The 20,034-nt window shown below is 41.0% G+C and overlaps 2 long non-coding RNA genes across 3 annotated transcripts; both read left to right on the top strand.

Annotated features, from left to right (window-relative positions):
- The first annotated feature begins 8,991 nt into the window (after positions 1-8,991).
- On the top strand, positions 8,992-11,214 carry LOC127907910 (uncharacterized). The gene is made up of 4 exons (XR_008065496.1): positions 8,992-9,044; positions 9,128-9,196; positions 9,401-9,445; positions 9,941-11,214. It is a non-coding gene; the product is annotated as an uncharacterized LOC127907910 (long non-coding RNA).
- Positions 11,215-15,915: 4,701 nt separating this feature from the next.
- On the top strand, positions 15,916-19,717 carry LOC118395661 (uncharacterized). 2 transcript variants are annotated; one of them, XR_004828012.2, is made up of 5 exons: positions 15,916-16,061; positions 16,605-16,737; positions 17,121-17,192; positions 17,375-17,419; positions 17,557-19,717. It is a non-coding gene; the product is annotated as an uncharacterized LOC118395661 (long non-coding RNA). The 2 variants fall into 2 exon arrangements; XR_004828011.2 differs by lacking the exon at positions 15,916-16,061 and having other exon boundaries at positions 16,480-16,737.
- The last annotated feature ends 317 nt before the right edge of the window (positions 19,718-20,034 follow it).

Genomic DNA, 20,034 nt, shown 5'->3' with positions numbered 1-20,034 from the left:
ATACAGTAGGCCTATACTGACATTTTCAGTTAGCACATTTGAGTAATAGCAGTGGCAGGAGGCTAATTAGTTTGCCTGTTTTGCAATGCCCAGCGTTACATGGAACACCCAGACATCATACAACATCCTTCATTGCAACACATTTAGGCTTCATTAGGTCTTTGTGATTGGCTGAGAAACACTATATATTGTTTGTGTATTGATATGTGCTTTCCTTGAGCATGATATGCCGGCATAGAGGTGGAGGTGCAAGACCATGCAGGATCTTAAAGACAAGGCTTGCATCTACATACTGCTTAAAGCTATCCAGACTAAATTAACTGTGTTTCTAAATTATGTGACAATGGTGGTATCTGTTTGGTTTATTATCAAAAATCTTAAGTGTTTGTAGAGTGATTCAATTGGTTTCAATTGAGTGTGACCAGCATGTGAGATAATATCTCAGATGTGAGAAGATCATTGCATGCATATATAGTTTGGCGGCCTCCAGAGGAAGGAAAGGTCTTATAAACCTAAAATTGGTTAATCCAAACTTAACCGTGCAAACCACCTTCTTCACATGTGTCTTAAATGTCAAGTTGGAGTCCAAAATGACACCAAGATACCTGAAGTTAAGCACTACTTTCTGATTCTCCCCATTAACAACAACAGCTCATTGGGAAGAATCAATGGATTTCTTAGAGAAGTACATACAAAGAGTCTTGTCGATATTTAAATGCAGGGAAGAATTAGTAATCCATTTAGAAACATAGCTGAAGTTAACTTGTTTACAACCAATTGCCTATTTTATGAGTGCACATACAGAACTGTATCATCTGCATTTTAACTTGTGGGCAAGCGAGAGATAATTGATATAGATAGTAAAGGAGGCCTAATATTGACCCTTGTGGGACACCAATGGTATAGTAAAGAGCGTCCGGCTGAGTGTCCCCCAAACAAACCCTTTCACTTCTGTTTATCAGAAAGGAATACATCCAACTAATGACTTCATGATCCAAAAGACTATGCCGACTTCACCACCTGGAGTGGAGTCAGCCAGGATCCAGTCAGCCAGGATCCGCCAGTCAGCCAGGATCTGCCGGAACCGCCAGTCAGCCAGGATCTGCCAGAACCACCAGCTAGCCAGGATCTGCCAGATCCAACTACCTGCCTGAGCTTCCTCTCAGTACTGAGCTTCCTCTCAGTACTGAGCTTCCTATCAGTGCTGAGCTTCCTCTCAGTGATGAGCTGCCCCTCAGTCCCGAGCTGCCCCTCAGTCCCGAGCTACCCCTCAGTCCTGAGCTTCCCCTCAGTCCTGAGCTTCCTCTCAGTACTGAGCTTCCCCTCAGTCCCGAGCTACCTCAGTCCCGAGCTGCCCCTCAGTCCATTGGGGTCCTTGGTGAGGGTTATTAGGCCTAGGTCAGCGGCGAGGGTCGCCAATCTAAGGACGCGATGCAAGGGGACTAAGACTTTGTTGGAGTGGGGTCCACGTCCCGTGCCGGAGCCGCCACCGTGGACAGACGCCCACCCGGACCCTCCCCTATGGGTTTAGGTGTGCGGCCAGGAGTCCGTACCTTGGGGGGGTTCTGTCATGCCCTGGTCTTAGTATTCTGTGTTTTCTTTATTATTTTGGTTAGGCCAGGGTGTGACATGGGTTTATTTTGTGGTGTGTTTTTGTATTGGGGTTTTAGTAGGCATTGGGATTGTGGCTTAGTTGGGTTGTCTAGCATAGTCTATGGTTGTCTGAATTGGTTCTCAATCAGAGGCAGGTGATTATCGTTGTCTCTGATTGGGAACCATATTTAGGCAGCCATATTCTTTGAGTGTTTCGTGGGTGATTGTTCCTGTCTCTGTGTTTGTTGTCACCAGATAGGCTCAGTCACTTTGGTTTTTATTTTTTCCTTGTTTTGGAAGAGAAGAGAACGTGAGCCGGGTGCGCCATTCTCATTGCGGAGATGGTGCAGAATACATCAACACGGTCGGTCCCTGGGATTGGGCTGGCCAACACGATTCGGTTTGCTTGGAAGGAAAAGGAGTTGGAGCCTTTAGGACGGGAAACATTTGGAAGGACAATCTTGATGGGGATTCTAAAGCTGACGGTGAAGGACGTGTTTTGTTTCCAAGGCAACTCGTTGGAGGGAGCATACGACGTGGCACTACATACAGAGGAGAAACACGATGATATCCTGAGAAGGGCAAGATCAGTGGGAGGTGAGAAGCTGATGAGCAACTTTAGGGTTGTAACTGTCAAAATGTACAACCCATACGTTAAGGACGAAGAGGTGAGGGCCTTTCTGGGGAGATACATGGATAACGTCTCCTCAGCAAGGCACCTCAAAGACTCCCTTGGGTTTGCCTTTAATGGTAGCAGCACTAGATCAGGTGAAAGCCTTCGATCGCGTGAATAGATCATTTTTATTCAGAGTGTTCGGTCGATTAGTTCATAGGATGGATTCGTACATTATATGTTGGAGCGGGGTGCCGAGTTAGTGTAAATAGTCACTTGGGTAACATTTTTGACCTCTCGTCTGGGGTAAGGCAGGGGTGCCCACTCTCGGCTCTCCTCTTCGTTCTGTACATGGAGCCTCTGAGGGCTGCCATTAGGGCAGACACAGGGGTGGAAGGCTTGTTGATCCCTGGAAGTGGTGGGCTGCGTGTTAAGATGACGCAGTACGCCGACAACACTTCCTTGCTGCTGTGCAAGGACTCGTGCCTGACAAGGTCCCTTGCCATCTTTGGGGATTTCACCCGAGCGTCGGGAGCGGTTCTGAACCATGCAAAATCTTCCGTCAAGTTTTTCGGAAGATGGTGCGGTAGAACGGATGTGCCCGGGGTTTATCTCTCTGTGAGGGGGCCCTGAGGATTCTCCGGGTCCATTTTTAGACCTCCGGCTCAGCGACGCTAAACTGGAATATGCGTATCGCAGTGGTACAGAGGAAGCTAGCAATGTGGAAGGCTAGGTATTTGTCCTTTATGGGCAATGTTCTGGTACTAAAGGTGGATGTGTTGCCGTCTCTTTTGTATTTGGCGTACATCTACCCATTGCCGGCTTGTCTGAGGAGGCCTCCAGTGAGGCTTGTGTTTCAGTTCATGTGGAGTGGCAGGTGCGAGTGGGTCGCCGGGGCACACATGCTCTGTCCCATAGGGGAGGGAGGTAGGGGGTACCACATTTCCCCCTCAAGGATGCAATTTTTGTTTCTTTCTTGTTAACGGAGCTTGCTCATCCAGTGATACACCCGTCCGGTTACCTCCTGCGGGTGTTCTTCTCGTATCAGGCGAGAAGCGTAATGGTGTGGTCTAACACGGGTCATCCGGCGGAACAGCTGCCCTGGCACTTTGGTCATGCGGCCAAGTGGCTGCGTGCGCACCCTGAGGTTGAAGTTGCCCGAGTAGGTTTAGATCACAGGCACCTGTACGAGGAGGTCAGAAAGGCAGGGAGTCCGGCGCCTGTAGTGGGCATCTCAGAAGTGGTCTGGGAGGGGGTGCAGGCACGGGGTCTGGACAACAGGCTCAAGGAGATATCAGATGTTGGTGGTCGATATAATCCAATAACAATGAAAGACATATGAGGGAGAGGAAGACATTCAGCACCATACATTCAATGTCATTGGCGTGTTTCCATATGATACAATTACATTTAAAGTTTCATGGACATACGCAATCCACCCCCCTCTGCCCTCTCCCCTGTCCCTCCTGAATATTGAATATCCAGGGACAATAAAGGGAAAAACAGGAGAAGGTTTATTCAGGCATGTCTCAGAGAAACATAAAAAATGTTCTACCTGTTCACTCTTATAAATAATACTATGAATATTCAGATGACCTCCCAATATTCTTCTAGGCTTGCATGAGGGTCCCAGAGTATTTTAGCCTGATTGACAGTTTGAAAAAGTTTCATGGTACAATGTTTTCTAATACCTGGGCCGCCCCATCCCGCATGCGGGATCATGACTACAGCCTCAAGCTCATTACCATAACGCAACATTAGCGATTTCTGAAAATTGCAAATGAAATGAAATAAATATGCCTGCCCTCAAGCTTATCCTTTTCTTAACAATCCTGTCGTCTCAGATTTTCAAAATATGCTTTAGAACCAGAGAAAATCAATAATTTGTGTAAGAGTGGTGATAGCTAGCTTAGCATTTAGCGTTAGCATTTAGCACGCAACATTCACAAAAACCAGCAAAGGGATCAAATAAAATAATTTACCTTTGAAGAACTTCAGATGTTTCAATGAGGAGACTCTCAGTTACATAGCAGATGTCCAGTTTTTCCTGAAAGATGCTAACCGAAAATTCAGTCACCTAAACGTCGAACTTTTTTTCCGAATTAACTCCATAATATCGACTGAAACATGGAAAACGTTGTTTGAATCAATCCTCAAGGTGTTTTGTCATATCTCTTCATTGAAATGCCTTCCCTGGAAGCGTGCATTCTTCTCTGATTCGGATGGAAAAATACTGGTACCTGACTTTTGCGCACCAATTTCCACGCAGACACCGTGCGGGACACTTGGTAATTGTAGGCTCTTATGGTCAATCTTCCAATGATATGCCTACAAATACGTCACAATGCTGCAGACACCTGGGGAAACGATAGGAAGTGTCCGTTCATTCCTGTCGCATTCACAGCCATATAAGGAGATCATGGAAAACGTGCCTCCAGAAATCCTGTTGATTTCCTGGTCACTCAAACATATTGGTTTTGCCTGTAGATTTTGTTCTATGGCACTCACAGTGAAAATCTTTGCAGTTCTGGAAACGTCAGAGTGTCTTCTTTCCAAAACTATCAATTCCAAGCATAGTCGAGCATCTTTTCGTGACAAAATATTGCGCTTAAAACGGGCACGTCTTTTTATCCAAAAATGAAATACTGCCCCTATAGGACTAACAGGTTTTAAGGAAACTGAGTTTCTGTCTCGAAAGCGGGTTTTGTTTGGGACACGTATCAAGAGTTGGCATTGAAATGTAATTATTAGCAGATTGCTCATTCTCTTGAAAAGTCATGTTAGCTACAGAAGTTATGCTCACATACACAGAATGTCCTTCTCTGAACCAGATAGTATAGGTTACTCAAATATACATTATTTCAATCCTTCATTAATGATTTCAGTCTGGATGGCTAATAAGGGGGACTCCACTCTCCACTTCTCCCAGAATTACATCCTACATATCAGCCTTTTTTCTGCATGTGACTTAACGCCAGACTCTGATGGGGAGCTTGGTACCCTGGGACGCTTGGATGTATGTTGATTCCGGATTGTTTGAATGAAGGCCAGCATTGATGTCTGTCTGCCTTCTTTTGTATTCCCCAGAGTTGCACCGCCTTCGGGTTCTCTTATGAACCTCAAGGTTTTCTATTGGGTTATGATTGTCACTAGTCTCAGTAACCACTTGCCCAGCTTCATTTGAGTATTTTTCCTCTTATTCTTCTTCTTTTTCTTGGAATGAGAGGTTACTCTTGCAGACTCCGACTCAACAGGTACCAACTCCAATGTTTCATTCACTCCGTCTTTGTCCTTGGGAGGCAAGGAATTATCCTCTTCAACCTCAGTCTCACGTTCAGTCATTTCATCTGAGATATTTGATACGTCCGCCTTACTCAGGGGGACAGGATCGTTGTCCTGCACCTAGTGTGAAAAAGTTTCCTCTATGCACCTTATGTTGTCCAGTGTCGTAGGACTGTACTCTACCATCTCCTGACCCCCTCTAGTGTGGGATTGTGTCAGCTAGTCCTGACTACGCTCAGGACCATGTCCATCATACAATACTTTGATCCAGTGAGGGCCCATCTTTACAGACCGTGTTATAGGAATGAAGGGTGCTGCAGTTTGTAAGGTGGGAATAAAATTGATTACATTTACATTTTCTGTCATTTTTTTCCACAATTTTTTTGTCACGATCGAAACACTCTTTATTGTCAAAGTGGAAGAAAAATTCTAACATTTGTAAAGAAAATATGAAAAAGAAAACAAATATATCTTGATTACATAAGTTTTCAAATAGACAGCTGTGAGTCTTTCTCGGTAAGTCAGTAAGCACCTGGTTTGCACAATATTAGCACATTATTCTTAAAAAATATTCAAGCTCTGTCAAGTTGGTAGTTCATCATTGCTAGACATCAATTTTCTTGTCTTGTCATGGATTCTCAAGCAGATTTATGTCAACTGTAACTAGGCCACTCTGGAACATTCAATGTAGTCTTTGTAAGTGACTCCAATGTATACGTGGCTTTGTGTTTTAGATTATTGTCCTGCTGAAAGGGGAATTTATCTCCCAGACTGAACCAGATTTTCCTCTTTGCCTGTGCTTTTCCATTTCCAGCTCCATTTCTTTTAATCCTAAAAATGTATTATTCATTGCCGATGACAAGCATACCCATAACATGTTGCAGCCACCACCATGCTTGAAAATATGAAGAGTGGTATGCAGTGATGTGTTGTGTTGGTCTTGCCCCGAACATAACGCTTTCTATTCAGGGAATTTCTGTTCTGTACAGGTTTACTTCTTTTCACTCTGTCATTTAGGTTAGTATTGTGGAGTAACTACAATGTTGCTGATACATAACTGTTTTTAAGTCACCATTTGTCACCTTAGAGAGCAGTTTTATTTCTCTATTTGGTTAGGTCAGGGTGTGATTTGGGGTGGGCATTCTATGTTTTCTATTTCTTTGTTTTTGGCCGAGTGTGGTTTCCAATCAGAGTCTATCGTTGTCTGTGATTGGGAATCATACTTAGGTAGTCTTTTTTCCACCTGTGTTTGTGGGTAGTTATTTTCTGTTTAGTCTCTGTTACCTGACAGAACTGTTTGCTTTTGTTTTGTTACTTTGTTCGGGTGTTTTTTTAATCAATAAAATCATGAACACTTTTCACGCTGCGCTTTGGTCCACTCATTTCGACGTTACATCATTGGACTCGTGGAAAAATCGCCGAGTGGTCTCCTTCCTCTCCGGTTTGAAATTGACTGAGGGACCTTACAGACAATTGCATGCGTTGGGTACAGAGATGAGGTAATCATTAAAAAATAATATTAAACACTATTTTTGCAGTCCATGCAACTCATGATGTTAAGCATATTTTTACTCCTGAACTTATTTAGGCTTGCCATAACAAAGGGGTTGAATAGTTATTGACTCAAGACATTTCAGATTTTCATTTTTTTTACAAACATAATTCCACTTTGACATTATGGCATACTGTGTGTAGGATATTGGGAGAATGTCATATGGTCAGATGAAACCAAAATATAACTTATAAATATAATATAAATATAAATATAACAAAACACAACTCGTTGTGTTTGGAGGACAAAGAATGCTGAGTTGCATCCAAAGAACACCATACCTACTGTGAAGCATGGGGGTGGAAACATCATGCTTTGGGGCTGTTTTTCTGCAAAGGGACCAGGACGACTGATCCGTGTAAAGGAAAGAATGAATGGGGCCATGTATCGTGAGATTTTGAGTGAAAACCTCCTTCCATCAGCAAGGGCATTGAAGATGAAACGTGGCTGGGTCTTTCAGCATGACAATGATCCCAAACACACCGCCCGGGAAACGAAGGAGTGGCTTCGTAAGAAGCATTTCAAGGTCCTGGAGTGGCCAAGCCAGTCTCCAGATCTCAACCCCATAGAAAATCTTTGGAGGGAGTTGAAAGTCCATGTTGCCCAGCAAGAGCTCCAAAACATCACTGCTCTAGAGGAGATCTGCATGGAGGAATGGACCAAAATACCAGCAACAGTGTGTGAAAACCTTGTGAAGACTTACAGAAAACGTTTTACCTCTGCCATTGCCAACAAAGGGTATATAACAAAGTATTTAGATAAAACTTTTGTTATTGACCAAATACTTATTTTCCACCATAATTTGCAAATAAATTCATTACAAATCCTACTATGTGATTTTCTGGATCATAGTTGAAGTGTACCTATGATGAAAATTACAGGCCTCTCTTATCTTTTTAAGTGGGAGAACCTGCACAATTGGTGGCTGACTAAATACTTTTTTGCCCCACTGTAGCTATTTTCAGGTCTCTCCAGAGATGTTTGATTGGGTTCAAATCCGGCCTATGGGACCTTATAGACAGGTGTGTGCCTTTCAAAATCATGTCCAATGAAAAGTGTTGAAAAAAAGGTTTTTGCTTTGTCATTATGGGGTAATGTGTGTAGACTGATGAGGGATAAACAAAAAAACATGTTTAGAATAAGGCTGTAACGTAAAAACAAATGTGGAAAAAGTTAAGGGTCTGAGTACTTTTCGAATGTATTGCATATTAAACTCCCACTACATAAGATCAAATGGATCTTTATATTAATTAATGTACTTTTCTGTCTATCAGAAAAAGTACGTCGCTTGATATCCCGCATCACACAGAATGTTCACCCACGCCACCATTCAGCACTCTGTGGAAATCTACACTTTACACCATGATTTGTAATTCCTTTATGCATTTCTGTTCAATCAACACATTTGCATTTCAAGCTCAATTGTATGTCCCTCCATTCCTCTGAAGAATGCTAATAATGTTTGTGGAAATTTAAATTAAGTGTTGTGTACATTGCATTGCATAACTGAGAAATGTAAATGAAGTGTGGTACGTTAGCTATGTTGCATAAAATCAAGTTGTACATTACAATTTGAAACAATATGTTATCAATAAATGTAACATTCGTTAAACCTAGTGAATACACAACGTACGTTGCATGATGTGTTAATTTAGCCTCCGCAATCCCCCAAAAACCAGGTGAATTAATCATTTACAGTTTCAAAACTTTTGAACAGCCAAAGTTTCTTAATACTGTTGAGACATCGTTGTTTGTGGGGACTGTGGATATATGTATTTTTAGGATTACCCACCAAATGCCTATTTTCATCACATTTGACATCTTTAGGACACGCATTGGATGACAGCACTATCCCTTAAAGCTCATTGGTTGACTGAATGCTCAGTGGTTGACTGTGAACTAAAACGGTCTATAAAAAGCACATTCTAGCTGTTCAGTTGCAATACAGCATCAGTGTCTCATCTTTAATACCAACTTTCTAACCTTTTTACATCACTTGAACAGGTAAGAGCTTCAAAGAATACTGTAGTGGAGTTTAGTCAGGCGTGCCTAGCTTTGAATTCACTATACATCTTTTTCATTTCAAGAACTCCATGGTGACCATGAAACTACTAGTCCTAGTGATGTGCCTGATTGGACTTTGTTCTTCCATTCTTGTAAGAATTCTTGAAATACAACATCAATCCTGCAATTTACACATCAATACATCAAGAGATTGCTCCTTCCACCGATTGTATTGCAATAGAATGAGTAAAAATCAGATTTTTTCCCCCAATATGATGAGCTTAAGTTCACACTTTGAGTGTTGATTACTTTATACTGTAATATCATTCATCCTGTGATTTTGTTTTTGTGTGCAGGTGTCTGAGGAACATGATCGAGAGGAGCGCTCAGCTAGTGATGAGGTATAGTAATATTTAGCACCATCTATTGGTATCCCTTAGGTATTCTATCTATTAGAGTACTATAGTATGGGCTACTATTTGAATATGATTACTAGTATATTTGAATCCAGAACTTCCCTGTAACACTGACTATCCATCCATCCATCCATCTCTCTCTCTCTCTCTCTCTCTCTCTCTCTCTCTCTCTCTCTCTCTCTCTCTCTCTCTGTCTCTGTCTCTGTCTCTCTGTCTCTGTCTCTGTCTCTGTCTCTGTCTCTGTCTCTGTCTCTGTCTCTCTCTCTCTCTCTCTCTGTCTCTCTCTCTCTCTCTCTCTCTCTCTCTCTCTCTCTCTCTGTCTCTGTCTCTGTCTCTCTCTCTCTCTCTCTCTCTCTCTCTCTCTCTCTGTGTCTCTCTCTCTCTCTCTCTCTCTCTCTCTGTCTCTCTGTCTCTGTCTCTCTCTCTCTCTCTCTCTCTCTCTCTCTCTCTCTCTCTCTCTCTCTCTCTCTCTCTACACAGATGTTCAGGGTTAATGGGCGTGGTTTGGGAGGGTTTTACCACTATCAGCCACCACAGTACCCATCATACTTCCCTTATGCCCAGCCTCCCCAAAGTAACTCCGCCCTGATGGCCTTCCTGCCCTTCCTATTTGCCAGACTCTCTGCCACTCTTGTAGCAACTCCTGCTGCAGCTCCCGCCCCAGCTGCCGCTGCCACACCGGCCCCAGCAGCTGGAGGGAAATGAGATGGGCGTCGCCAGAGGAACCAGAGAGAGAACTCTGACTCCCATGTCTCCACCTTGTTTACTTAAATTATGTTGATATTAGCTGCTGTTCAAAGCTGATTATTACATTATCAATACATTTATTAAGTTTTAAGATCCGTCATTATGTATATGTTTGTCTGTTGTGTTCTGTTTAATTTACAGAGAGGGGCAATTCTATTTGTGATGCTTTCAAAACAGGAGTGAAACTACTCTGACATAAGGTGGAAGGCTCTACAAGTCCAAATACAAGTATGAAATCCCCAAAACGCCAAAGTCATTATCAATTGCAGGGTATTTGGTGTTTCCAAAAAGGGGTCATAACCCACCACCAAATTGTCTTGCATTGCAGATAACAAAATATGTTGTTGTCTATTTGGTAGCTAATAACAATACCATTTTGAAAGACACTTTGAAAATGGGTTACAACAAAAAAACGTTTGTGAACCTCAACTCTTTAACTTCAGTATGAAGTCAGGTACTGTAGATGTCTTTCTCTAGCACTGAGAAAGTAACAACATTTAATATTAGCCTAGTATACAATTTCCCCGCTTTTAACAAGCCTTTAACACGTTGATTTTTGTATCGTTTCTGATTTGAATTGAATCAATATCCGACGTTCTACAGTAAATCCCTAAAATATTGTGATTTGATATAAAAACCCACTCAAATGTCTTGCAATGCTAGACTAAAATCTAACTTGGTTGCATGCTTTCTGACAGTTGCAATAAACACTTTTTATGCCATTGGAATGTATATACAGAGCATTCGGAAAGTATTCAGAAGCCCTGAATTTTTCCACATTTTGTTAAATTACAGCCTTAATCTAAAATGGATTAAAAAATAAAATAAAATCTACACACAACACCCCATATGAAAAAGCAAAAACCAGTTTATAGAATTTTTTGCAAATTTATAAAAAAAGAAGAAGTGAAACATCAATTTGTTCAGTACCTTGTTGAAGCACCTTTGGCAGTGATTACAGCCTTGAATCTTCTTGGGTATGACGCTACAAGCTTGGCACACTTGTATTTGGGGGGTTTCTCCCATTCTTCTCTGCAGATCCGCTCAAGTTATGTCAGGTTGGATGGGGAGCGTCACTGCACAGCTATTTTCAGGTCTCTTCAGATTTGTTTGATAGGGTTCAGGTTCGGACTCTGGCTGGGCCACTCACAGATATTCAGAGACATTCATTGTCCCGAGCCACTCCTGAGTTGTCTTGGCTGTGTGCTTAGGATCGTTGTCCTGCTTGAAGATGAACCTTCGCCCCCAGTCTGATGTCCTGACCGCTCTGGAGCAGGTTTTCATCAAGGATCTCTCTGTACTGTACTCCGTTCATGTTTCCCTTGATCCTGACTAGTCTCCCAGTCCCTTCCGCTGAAAAGCATGCCTCTACCATGCTTCACCTTAGAGATGGTGCAAAGAGTTCAATCTTGGTTTCATCAGACCAGAGGACATTGTTTCTCATGGTCTGAGAGTCATTTAGGTGCTTTTTGGCAAACTCTAAGTGGGCTGTCATGTGCCTTTTACTGAGGAGTGGCTTCCGTCTGGCCACTACCATAACGGCCTGATTGGTGGATTGCTGAAGAGATGGTTGTCCTTCTGGAAGGTTCTCCCATCTCCACAGAGGAATTCAGGAGCTGTGTCAGAGTGACCATCGGGTTCCTGGTCACCTCTTTGACCAAGGCCCTTCTCCACGATTGCCCAGTTTTGCCGGGCGGCCAGCTCTTGGAAGAGTCTTGGTGGTTCCAAACTTCTTCCATTTAATAATGATAGAGTCCACTGTGTTCTTGAGGACCTTCAGCACTGCAGCAATGTGTTGGTACCCTACCCCCGATCTGTGCCTCAACACAATCCTGTCTCTGAACTCCACGGACAATTCCTTCAACCTCAAGGCTTTGTTTTTTACTCTGGCATACACTGTCAACTGTAGGACCTTATATAGACCGGTGTGTGTCTTTCCAAATGATATCCAATCAATTTGATTAACCACAGGTGGACTCCAATCAAGTTGAAGAAACATCTCAAGGATGATCAATGGAAACAGGATGCACCTGAGCTCAATTTTGAGTCTCATAGCAAAGGGTCTGAATACTTATGTGAATAAGCTATTAATGTTTTTTATTCGTAATAAGTTTGCAAAAATGTCTAAAAAACGGTTTTACTTTGTTATAATGGGGTATTGTGTGTAGATTGATGATGAAGGGGTCTGAATACTTTTCTGATGCACTGTATAGTTTGGCTCAAAGGCCCCTTTGTGAGGGAGACCCCTATTTGCTGGTCTGTGACTCACTGACACTACCCGGTCAGAGGTCATAAGGTAATAAGGTTACACACAGAGATTGTTATTGCAATAAATATACATGTGGAATAATAGATATTGTTCTAGGATTAACAGCAGACGACCCAGAATTTACGCATTTGATAAATAGCAGTGGCAAGACGCTAATTTGTTTGCCCAACATTGCAAGGAACACCCAGACAACATATAACATCCTTCATTGTAACACATGTAGGCTTCATCAGGGCTTTGCGATTGGCTGAGAAACACTATATATTGTCTGTGTATTGATGAGTGTGCTAGTGCATACAGAGGCACTGAGAATTATTTTAACCCTGAGATACGTTAAGTTATGGACATTCTAATAACTCTAACACGTTCAGATTAAAATCATTCTTAAATGCTCATGAACTATGTAGTAGATTATACATGTAATATAATCTGTAACTTGTAGGGAATAGATGGATTAATAAAGTGATGATGTTTATGTTTATATTCTATTTAGATGAAGAATTTCAGCATGAAGATTGTTGTTCTACTTGGATTTGTGATGCTTCTCTCTATTGCTTTGGTAAGCCATGCATATAGTATGTACATGAAATGCTGGTACAAATGTTATTATTTTAGATGTAGAATATACTTAAAGTTAGTGTATTTCATCCATATGTACTTTATTTTCTTATTGTTTACTTTTGAAGGCTGAGCATGAGCATGGCCATCAGCATGTCATTGAGAAGCGCTCTTCAAGTGAGGAGATGAGGAGTATGCATGACACATATCTTTGAATAGTTGTTTCTTTATTGGGGGATAGAGACATTGAGAAAATGACAGGAAAGGCAGTTTGTTTAAGAAGAGCATGGGCTAACATTCAAACCCACTCTGACACGGTATATGTGTGCGCTAAAGTTAGCAGCCTTAACCACTAGAGCACCTCAGCCCACGTTTACACATAAAAAGTTGCCAAAGACAGTATCAACACGGACAGAAACTTAACTTTAAATGGTTTAACGATTTTTCTTTCAAATAACTTGACATTCAAACCAATTACCTATAGTATCACTATCTGCATGGCCCTTGTTATATACAGTTATATATGTACAGTTATAAACAATGTACAGTTATGCTTCTGTACCTGCACCTTCTGCTTCTGCAAAGACTTGGTCGGGACCCAGCCCCTGCAGCACTGGCCCCTGTAGCACTGGTCCCTGCAGCTCCGGTCAATGCAGCACCGGTACCTGCAGCACCAGTCCCTCCAGCACCAGCCCCTGCAGCACTGGCCCCTGTAGCACTGGTACCTGCAGCACTGGCCCCTGTATCACCGGTACCTGCAGCACTGGCCCCTGTAGCACCGGTATCTGCAGCACCAGTCCCAGCTCCAGCCCCAGCACCAGTCCCAGCTCCAGCCCCAGCTCCAGCCCCAGCACCAGTCCCAGCTCCAGCTCCAGCTGGTCGCTGAGAAAGGACATGAATCAGAAACTTCAACTCAACAAGAGCAAGCTATGGTTGATGAAATGACCAGAACATTAACTGACAATAAGTACTGTAATAGCTGTCTTCAGCATTTTGCTTGAGTTTCCCTTTAATTGACCTGCTGTCTGTCTATCTGTAATGCAATAAAGAGGATTTGAAATGGCATATGTCCCCCCCTGCACACTTTCTTTTGCCTGAGAAATTTAATTTTGAATACAAAACATAATGCAGTTAGGGAATTTGTTCAGTCAGAGCTGGTTGTTTGAACATATGTGGTGTGTTTTTTACTTTTACAAACAAGAATCTGTTCTTAATTGACTTACCTTCATAAATAAAGGTTACAATAATAAAAACCTCTGCTTTGATTATGCTGCAGCAGCTCCAAAGCTGATGTCTGCCCACTTGCCTTTTTAGTTGACTTTCTCCTTCACTCTCTCTCCTCATTAATGTTAAAGTTAATGATAAAAAAAAATGTCTGTCTCCTGACATTGTAATACATTTGGTCTCCAGTCTATGGGCTACAGAAAACCACATGCGCTACTACTCTTTCTACCGTAGGCTACATCATTTATGTGAAATGAATTTGATGGAGTGTTGGTGGAGCGCAGCTGCACTGTGTCTCTCCAACAGCACCCTGGAGAGGCGTGCTGGGCATGGACAAGCCTTTGGCAAAGTTGACACTGCTTATCATGGGGCGGCATCGTCTCTCACCTAAATATCCCTCATGCCCCCGAGTGAGAGAAGTTATCATTGTTTTGGAGCAAAATAATGTGGTGTTATGTATTGTTGGAGGTGCATCTTGGTCAGTTTACCTCGGAAAATGCTGCTCTCATCAAACTACCGCTCTAGGCAGCTGGCTAATCCTGCTTAATTTGCGGGCCGGCTGTGGGGCCTAATCATAGAATTATATTTAGAATTCCTATTAATTCAATAGCATCTCTGTGGACCTAGTCATACAGATTAGCCATTTTTCTTCTTAAATGTATTAACTTTAATTGTGGCGTAAACGCAAACGAACATTATGTTTTCATCTGACTGTCAAACACAGGAGGCTGCTGAGGGGAGAACGGCTTCAAATAATGTCTGGAACGGGGCAAACGGAATGGCATCAAACACCAGGAAACCATGTGTTTGATGTATTTACCGTTCCACAAATTCCACCCCAGTCATTACCATGAGCCCGTTCTCCCCAATTAAGCTGCCACCTGTGCTGTCAAACAATCACTTCAAAGGGCTCCTTTTTCTAGGCTTAAGTTTTACCAGTATGGAGTACCCTCATGACTTATTTTGCCGGTACGTATTACTGGGCCGTACATCCTTACGTTCACCCCTGAATATATATGCATCACTGGACGTCTAGCTAAATGGAGGAGATAAAAAGCGGGGCAGTGTGCGTGAGAGAGAAAGGGGTGGGGCTTGAGAGAAAATGAGTAACAAATGATTTAAATCTGAGGACGAGCATCTTGTTTTGTCTGTTGATGTTTCTCAATATATTTGGTGACTGTGAACAACACTTGTGAACAATATTCGAGTTGTTTTAAACATTTAAACATGTTCGAAATCACAGTCACATTGTGATGAGTAAAATAGGATAAAGATCCAAAGGCCAAATTCAATGGTCAAACATTAAAATCATTCAATGGTTGAAATCAATAAAAGCTTTGACATAATATAGTATAATGTTACTCCACTGCTTATTTTACTGGGTAGCTTATTATGAGCAAGTAAATAAGTCACTGGGTTACAGTTACTGTACCTGGATACAGTACAGGACATATTCATACAAGGACAAGGCAAGGATTGCATCAAGGCAAGATTAAAAACATATTTCTGTTTCAGTCTGTACATGGATACTGAAGTGTTGCAAGTGGCCCACGTGAGTGTTGCCGTAATCTCTCAATGAAGACACAGACTCACAGTCAGTGTCTTCATCAAATTAACACTCGTTCTGCACTTGTTCTTGCAGGAGGTGCTTGGTTATACTGAAAGTAAGATTGTTCTTCTTCAGGAGATTTTACCCTCAAAGTTACCAGCACGTCGACAAAGAAAACATAGAGACAAATAAAAGATAGATTTGAAGAACAATATAAGAAAATCAAAGGGTCCAATATGTCTGTTCCACCACAGGTAAGTGGTAGTCTAACTATGCAGCTGATACTGTACTTGAGCACTAAATCAAGCCACTACTGTGTGATGAATAGGTATTGAATGAATTTCAATTTCAAGCCATGAGTGACACCATGTGGTTGAAGGTAATACCTCACCTTGTGTGTGTGTGTGTGTGTGTGTGTGTGTGTGTGTGTGTGTGTGTGTGTGTGTGTGTGTGTGTGTGTGTGTGTGTGTGTGTGTGTGTGTGTGTGTGTGTGTGTGTGTGTGTGTGTGTGTGTGTGTGTGTGTGTGTACATACGTGTGTGTAAACCTTTTGACAGAGTATGACCCTGTGTGTCATCTATTCGTTCTTTCTTAATTCAGAGCCCATTACAATGGATTAAGCATATAATGCCAGAGTAATAATATTGAGACAGTGATATTGGGAAATCATTTGTATGACACCCAGACACAGTATTAACCTTCTCAGTCTCGTCAAGATCAACAAAAGGCTAATGTTGATTAATGAGTCTAATAAGTAGATCATGATTGTTCTCATTGCTAATCTGCGTATTTATGTAGAGGTTGCCATGAGACAAACTACATCCGAAATGAGCCAAGAGTGAAGTTACAGGAACACAACAATTAATAATGAAGACATGCCTGTTCTATCGCTAATGGAATTTCCCTAAAGTACCTGTTTCGAGGAGTCAAGGTAAAGTCAATTCAATTGTAAAGGTGAATTCAATTCCACAACTGTTCATGGAAAACTTATTTAGATTGACATTTGAGTAATTTAGCAGATGCTCTTATACAGAGCTACGTACAGTTAGTGCATTCGCCTTATGATAGCTGTGTAGGACAACCACATATCACAGTCATAGTGTGTACATTTTTCCTCAGTAAAGCAGCTATGAGCAAAGTCAGAGTTAGCAAGGGGGGAGTTAAGTGCGAGTGTTGGTTCTTTTTTTAATGTCAAATTGAAATTATCATGTGAAAATATAAAGAATACATTGTATAAAATTATACAAAAGTGTATGGTTATATGTTAACGATACACTAAGAAATAAGGACATTGATTCATTTATTAATTTGTAGGTCTGGAAGTCTGCTTTCATGATGACATTTGCTGTACTTGCCGTAATGCTTTTGGTTACTGTGCCTGAAACTGTAAGTGCAAAATTAACTCATCATAATATCCAAGTATATTTTTGTAATTTCAAAGTACACCAACATTTTGTTCAGAACCCTTTCAGTGGTATGATCAATTTAAGCAATTACAAATGTGAGTTTCAACCTGAATAATAAATTGATACATTGATATGTTTGATGAGTTTGATGACTTTTTACAGCACTCTGGCCGTCACTATCATGGAAGCTACTCCGACAGTGATGAGGTAAGGGTTTATTTATATGTCTTAAACATAGCTATTTTAGTATATCCTGTATGTTGTGTTTTTTTGTGTGATCAAATTTGTATATATATTTTTTTGTTATATGGTGATACAGTAACTCTATCTTGTGTTTTTGTTAGAGATTCTATCTTGCCCAGATCCCAACATTTCACTGGTATCAACCGAGGCCAGTGCCACCCCGACTTCAGTTCCCTCTCTGGCCCTTCTTCCCTGGGTTACTGCCCCAGCCGGCCCCTGCTCCTATCCCAGCACCAAGGCCTGGACCAAGTCCGGGCCAGACCACCACTGCCCCTGCCACAACTAGTAAAAGGGGAGATAACGGATAAACAGGACCCATCTCAGAACCGGACCAATACCAACCTAATGGATCTTCTTTTAGACTATATGTTTTTATTCTAAAATCACAATGGTACATTCAATAACAACGTATTATACTTTATTCATAAAAGATTCTGGGTGAAATGGGGTATCTTTTTGTTTCGTGTTTTGTTTAATGTTCATTTTTGTTTATTGAATTTCATTCAGCTGTATTAATCATACTTTATTATTTGTGCATTTCTATATATTTGCTATTTTGTTCACTGGAATATGATTTTCTGGTGCATCTTATTGTCTTTGTGTGGATTCATGTTGAAGATCTGCTTTTCTTAATATGTGTACATCTCAATGTATATAATGGTATCTTTTTATACACTGTATCATTTTTATATTTTCCTACGATCATTTCAATTTCACATCAACATTTTATTTTGTGACAGCCATAAAGGTGTGGACTATATGAGACAAGGTAATCATAAGCTTAAAGGCTACTGGGTGGGTCTGGTGTTTTGTCTGATCTCACACAGGATTATACACCTGTGTGTTGGCAACACCCCTGGATTAGACCTACAGCATGGACACACACCAATATCATAGGATTAACAGAGATTAGGTCTAAACTCACTGTTGATGCTGTAATACCTTCTTGTCATGACTCAGATGTCTCGTTCTGCAATGGCTGATGGCAGAAGCAAGATAGCCTACACCTTAGTCAGCATTAAATGCTAATCATTCTTCTTACAGTAAACTCAAGCACACTGGTATTCTAGAATATCAACAACAACAATCTTAAAGGCGCAGTGCAGTCAAAAACTCAATTTTACTGTGTTTTATATTTCCACTCTATGATTTTGGAATAATACTGTGAAATTGTGAAAATGATGACGATGCCCTTTTAGTGAAAGAGCTGTTTGAAAAGACCACCTGAAATTTCTGCCTGTTTTGGTGGGATAGAGGTTTGTCCTGCCTGGTGACATCAGCAGGTGGTAAATTACTTAATAGAAAATAAGAAAGAGAGTTCCATACGTCTCTGCCAATAACAGCTAGTTTTCAGGTTCTCCTCCCCGCTCAGACCACTCCAAGACAGTCCTAGCTAAATTCTTTCTGGAGAAATTGCTCTTTGCGAGGAAGCAATTTTTATTGAAAGAAAAGTAAAGTCCTTAATTGTTATCCATAAATGATTTGATATTGAGATAACAATGCCTGCATTGGACGTTTAAAATACTCCACAATCAATTTAGGCTAAAGGATCTTAAATAGACTCATAACTCTGTTTAACCCTGATGAACATCTTGACAGAAACGTGATAAGATCTAATGAATTGTTTTTAGAGAATTCTAGAAATACCAGTGTCCTAGAGTTGCTTGTCAACTACTGTATATACTGTACGTTTTTCCTCCATGCACCTGAAACTATGTAAGGAGTGCAGACTAGCCTCTTTCTTGCTTATGACTTTCAGTGATGTCCGTATGTTAAATCAAAGTATGATCAAGTGTAATCAATACCATGTTCAGAAACTGACAATATAGTGACTTTATATCTTATGAAGGCCAGGCACCACAGGCTGAAATTACATTTTTGCATTTACCTAGATGGGTTTTTTGGGGTCCGAAAAGTAAATATAAAAGTGTCAAAAACTTGATGAAAATGTATATCTTCTTTAGTTTAATGTACTCCCGTCATCAAAGTTTTTAGAATTTTTGCCACTTAATTTTTTTTACATAAATAATTTGAATTAGATATAATTTCAAAGCCCATTTCATAGAGAATGTTACAAACTGGACCAGTGTTTCCTCTGGAAAAAATGTGTACTGTTGCATTGGGGAAAATGATTGGGAGGGAAAGGTAACGTGGTAAAAAGGTAAATGGTAAATGTTTTATTACCATCGCATTATTGTATGTTTTCTATATTTATGTCATTGAAAATGTATAAATTGACACATCTTGTGGACAAAATCTAAATCACACCTACCTTATTGTATGGCCTTTCTCTTGCATTTCAAAGACGATGGAACAAAAACAAAGAAAAGGCCTGTTTCTTTTGTATGATTTTTTTACCAGATCTAATGTGTTATATTCCCCTATGTTGATTTCACATTTCCACAAACTTCAACGTGTTTCACATTTCCACAAACTTCAAACGCAAACAATGTTTCAATTCAAATGGAACCAGGAATATGCATATCCTGACCAAGATGCTGTTCAGACCAGCATGGTCCAATTCAAATGGAACCAGGAATATGCTACAGGCAGGCAGACAGATTTGGCTGTGTAATTTT

Source organism: Oncorhynchus keta, chromosome 16 (assembly GCF_023373465.1).
Source record: "Oncorhynchus keta strain PuntledgeMale-10-30-2019 chromosome 16, Oket_V2, whole genome shotgun sequence".
Classification (NCBI taxonomy): Eukaryota; Metazoa; Chordata; class Actinopteri; order Salmoniformes; family Salmonidae; genus Oncorhynchus; species Oncorhynchus keta.
This window is presented reverse-complemented; position numbering and strand designations above follow the sequence as displayed.